General features: G+C 45.5%; 1 long non-coding RNA gene across 1 annotated transcript in view; it reads left to right on the forward strand.

Annotated features, from left to right (window-relative positions):
* Positions 1-616: 616 nt before the first annotated feature.
* The window catches only part of LOC103604109, a 6,033-nt gene continuing 1,451 nt past the window's right edge, over positions 617-5,198 (forward strand). The window contains exon 1 of the long non-coding RNA XR_551684.1: positions 617-765. This is a non-coding gene — a long non-coding RNA (uncharacterized LOC103604109). The remainder of the gene's footprint in view (positions 766-5,198) is intronic.

Here is a 5,198-nt window from a genome sequence, read left to right on the forward strand (position 1 = left end):
GGAGGGGGGGGGGGGGAGGGGTGGGTGGAGGGAGGTGGGGAGGGGGGGGGGGGGGTGGGAGGGAGGGGGAGGGGGGGGGGGGGGTGGGAGGGAGGGGGAGGGGGGGGGGAGAGGGGGGAGGGGAGGAGGAGAGGGGGGAGGCGGGAGGAAGGGAGGAGGTTTCTGGAGACAGCCACTGTGACTATTCTCTCCTTAAAACAGCAGAGTTCAGGGGCTGGCCGGTGTGGTGTTGTAACACCAAGGTCAAGGGTTTGGATCCCGGTGTAGGCCAGCCATCAAAGAAAACACAAAAACCCAGAGCTCAGTGAGTGGGTGCTTCCAATTTCCACTCTCTGAGTTAACTCAAAGACATGTTCCTTCTCTTTAGACTCAGCTTCCTTAACTGTAAAGCGAGGGGCTTAGACTCAATCTGGTTCTCAGATGTAGGCATGCATCAGAATCCCCAGAGGGCTTGTTAAGCCACAGAGCCCCTCTTTCAGAAGCTCCAGGGTGGACCCTAAGAAACTGAACCACAGGAAATATACACATACCCATATGCATATACATTTACACATACGCTGTTTATTACAGGGAATCAGCTTACAAAATTATGGGGGTTGGCTAAGCAGTCTCCTTAAGTCTCCATGTACAGTGCTGAAGGCCGAAGTTCACACACAGGCAGAAAATGAGGAAAGATCAAGAGCAGACTGGAACCTGAGGAGCAAAAACCAGAACCCCACAAAAACAGCCTGGTACTTGTGTCCATCTTGGCGTCTGACCTTGGTGGTAAGTATGCTGCAGACGCTGGAGCTCTTCATGATGGAGCTACACTCACACATCTGGCCCAGGAGTCAGAGAAGCAGAAGGAAGCTCCAGGGGGAAAGGAGAGCAATTCCAGGGCCAGCTGCTGCTTCACACCAAAGAGGCGAGTCAGCAGGTCACCAACTCACTGAGCTACAGAATGGCTGCTGCCTCCCTTCCCTCCCCAGCTCTCAGGAGAACGCATCTATTATAGCTCACCCAAACTGGAAACATAAAAGGAAAGGGAATTTTGGGAAATAGAGGTCAGCCTAGCCAAGTGGACACATCACCAAGCCATCATACAACAGTGAGCACGCTTCCTGTCCCCCCCACTGCAAAGGTGTTGTTATGGACTGAATGTCTGTGACCCCACAAAATTCATATGTTGAAATCCTAACCCCTCAATGGGGTAGTATTAGAAGGTGGGGCCTTTGGGAGGTGCTTAGGTCATGAGGGTAGAGTCCTCACAGATGGGATTAGTGGCCTTACAAGAAGATATACAAGACATTGCTTCCTCATCTGCAAACCAGGAGGAGGGTACACACCAAGAATCTAATCCTGCTGGCACCTTGATCTCAGATTTCCAACCTCCAGAACTATGAGAAATACATGTTTGTTGTTTAAGCCACCCAGTCTATAGTGTTTTGTTATAGCAGCTGGAACGGACTAAGACAGTGTTATTCTGCTAGAGATATATTAATTTACCCTCAAGCAGGGCCCTTCTGTGATATTTTGAAATATAGTATATACTTGGTCTTCATCCCTGTTTCTGTCCCTTTCCTGGCACACAATTCCTAGAATCATTAAAATATCCAAAGTTGTGTCTTTTTTTATGCTCATAAATTGACAGATGGCTGGCAGCCCTTAGCTAGCTTCAGGATAGGGGCTGGTCACAGGAAAGACCAAGGCAGAATTAAAGGATTGGGACTTTGAGCCCACCCCCCCCCCAACCTCTGGGGAAGGGAGAGGGGCTGAAAGTTAAGTTGATCACCAATGGCCAATGATTTAATTAATCATGCTTACATAATGAAGCTTCCATAAAAACCCAAGAGCACAGGGTTCAGGGAGCTTCTGGATAGCTGAACACTTGGAGGTTCCTGGAGGATGGTGCACCCAGGAAGGGCATGGAAGTTCCATGTCTCTTTCCCCATACCTTGCTCTATGCGTTTCTTCTTCTGTATCCCTTGTAATATCTTTTATAATAAGCCAGTAAACTTAAGTGTTTTTCTGAATTCTGGAAGCCACTCAGCAAATTAATTTAATCCAAGGAGGGGGTTGTGGGAACCTTCTTCTGTATCCCTTGTAATATCTTTTATAATAAGCCAGTAAACTTAAGTGTTTTTCTGAGTTCTGGAAGCCACTCAGCAAATTAATTTAATCCAAGGAGGGGATTGTGGGAAAGGAGGGGATTGTGGGAAACCCAGTTTATATCCAATTGGTCAGAAGCACAGATAAAACAACCTGGGTCTTGAGACTGGCATCAGATGCAGGAAGGAGGGGTAGAGAGTCTTGGGTTCTGAGTCCTTGATCCATGGGATCCGACTATCTGCAGGTAGATAGTGTCAGAATTGAATTGAATTGGAGGACACCCAGCTGGTGTCCGCTGCAGAATCGCTTGCTTAGTGTGTGAGGAGACCCCCACACACAGTGTCTGAAGTGTGTTGTGAGGGTATCCTGGGAGAAACTGAAATGAGTTTGCGTTTTTCTATAACCTCCACATCCCAGTCTGAAACATCTGCAAATGAATTGTTTTACTACCTTGGGATTTCTCTAAAATAATGGGTAGGTATCTTTTAAACATCTGAATAATTAAAAGAAGTTACCAAAGTGTTATTACCCAGAACAATCCAAGGGCCAGCCCTAAACAAACATTCTTGCCTCCGTCCTACAATGCTCAAACTGCTTGCAACACCCACAATGGCAAATTTCCAGCTTCACCAATTTTAGTTCCAAACTCCTCTGGAAAATTCATCTCACAAGTGAATGTTTACTCTAGGATCTTCAAAGAAATTAAAACTTTCATTCTTATAGAATCTCTCAGTGTACGTGAACACTAGGATATCACAGAGTTCCTTATAAATTAAGAGCAGTGACTCAGCAGTCACTGCTGGTTACCCCTCCAGAGTTGTTTTTATTTTTCATTATGAAATAAGGAACTAAATTCCAGGGATAGAATGATTTCAAGCTGAATTAACAAACAGGGCAAGGGCAAAGTTAAACACAACTGCTGACTCTACTCAAACCCCAGTGATTAACACTGACCTTGAAGGCAAGGTCAGGAAAAGTATTCCATGGAACTGCTCCTCGGAAGAAATTTTGGAACAAAATGAGAAGAAATACTGGTGTGTTTCGGAACATCTCAATACCTGAGGGAGAACATGCTCCACTTCATCTGTCACCACTTACAGGGCCATGTCGCTGACTCAGCCCCCCCGCCCCTCAGTACCCCTGCAGGGAGCCTGCATGGAAAGCACCGAATCTTGTGTGCAGGGCAGGCACTGCTGGTAAAGACAAGCCAGAGGCTGGGTAAGAAGAAAGTAGCTGGTTTCTAGAAGGTTCTTGAGCCAGCAGGCCATCTTGTCACTCCAGACAGAAAGCCTAAATTCACTTTTCTTTTTTTTTTTTTACTTTTTATTATGAAAATGTAAAAATAAAAGTAAAAAAAGTAAAAAGAGTACAATAAAGTCCCATATGCCCCAGACTGAGATATAATGATTGATAATATTTTGCTAAATTTGCTTCATCAATTTTTTTTTCTGAAGTATGGAAATGATAGACAACATGACATTTCACCCCTCAATGTTTTAATAGTTGGCTCATGCCTCTGGGAATTCACACCCCTGTGTAGTCTCTCACACCGCACTGTGGCTGCTCCATGTGACCAATAGAAAACAAAAGTGATAGTATGCCTCTTCCAACATTAGGTTATAGAAGGCACTGTGACTTCCACCTCTCTCTCCTTCTCTGCGTGTGTGTGTGTGTGTGTGTGTGTGCGCATGTGCGTGCATGTGTGTGTGTGTGCATGTGCGCGCGTGTGTGTGTGTGTGTGTGTGTGCATGTGCGTGCATGTGTGTGTGTGTGTGTGTGTGTGTCTTGCTTTCTCTCTCAGGTCACATGCTCTGGGGGAAGTCAGCTTCCATGTCTTGAGTAGCGCTATGGAGAGGCCCATTTGACAAGAAGTCCTCTGACTTATATTTATGTGCTGGGCCAACTCAGACACAAATCCTCCAGCCTCAGACAAGTGTCAGATACCTGCAACCCCAGTGGACATCTTGATGCCAGAACCAGACAGCTAAGCCAGATTCCTGACCCTCACAAACTGTGCAAGAGAATAATGTTTATTGTTTTAAGCTGCTAAATTTGGGGCTAAATTGTTATGAAGCAATCAATATATTGTTTGTACAGATTTTGATACCTGCAAGCGGCGTGCTGCTGTGACAAAAACTGTGTGTGAGGGTAGCTTGGAACGGGGCAGAGGGCTTTCTCGAGAGTGTTAGTGAAAGCTTTCAGTTACCTGAAGAAGCTGTTAGTAAAAGACTTGGGACCTTAAAGGTTGTAGGTGAGTGCTCATAGCAAAGTGAGGCAGATGCTAAGACAGGTAGATGCTTTGCTTGTAGCAAAGTGAGGGAGAAACTGGAAGAAGGGGATCCTTGTTACGCAGTGGCAGAAAGTTTAGCAATGCTGTTCCTGCACTTATGTGGACAGAAGCAAATGCACTGGGTGATCTAGTTAAGGATATTTTGAATCAGAGTGTTGGAAATGCTACCTAGTTACTTCTAGTTGCTCCTAACAAGATGCTAAAGGAGAGAGATCAACAAAAGAAAGGACCATTAAACAAAAAAGAGCTAGGACTGGATGGTACTGAAAATTCTCAGCTTTCCTGATGATAAATAATGCTATAATTAAGAAATAAATTCCAAGTAAAGATCAAATGCAGGGTCCTAACAGAAAAAGCGTGGTTCAGAGATGAATCCTTGAGTGTGACTGTAAAACCTTTTCTTTTTTTAATTTCAGGAAGGTATAAGGTGGCACCTCAAAGTACTATTCAGTCAGACAAAAGGCTCTCTGTAGGGAGGGATGACAGGTGCACTGCACAGACTTTCTCAATCAAAGGATAGTCCTTCTAGGAAGCTTAAGGGTGTTGTCCCTCAGTTGCCTGCAGAAACCCAAGGTAGAGAAGGGCTTATCTTACAGAGCTTTGTGGGTGTTGCATTTGTCCAATGGAGTGGACTCCAGGAAGATTCATAGAAAATCCATCAAGTTTTTAAGAGAATTACATATACAGAAACATCACCAGCTTGGACTAAAAAGGACAGAGATAGTACAACATAAAAAAAGTTCTTCAGGGCCAGCCCGGTGGCGCACTGGAGAGTGCGCCGCTTGGGAGCGCGGTGGCGCTCCCGCCGAGGGTTCGGATC

This window comes from Galeopterus variegatus, unplaced genomic scaffold, assembly GCF_000696425.1.
Source record: "Galeopterus variegatus unplaced genomic scaffold, G_variegatus-3.0.2 Scaffold4972, whole genome shotgun sequence".
Classification (NCBI taxonomy): domain Eukaryota; kingdom Metazoa; phylum Chordata; class Mammalia; order Dermoptera; family Cynocephalidae; genus Galeopterus; species Galeopterus variegatus.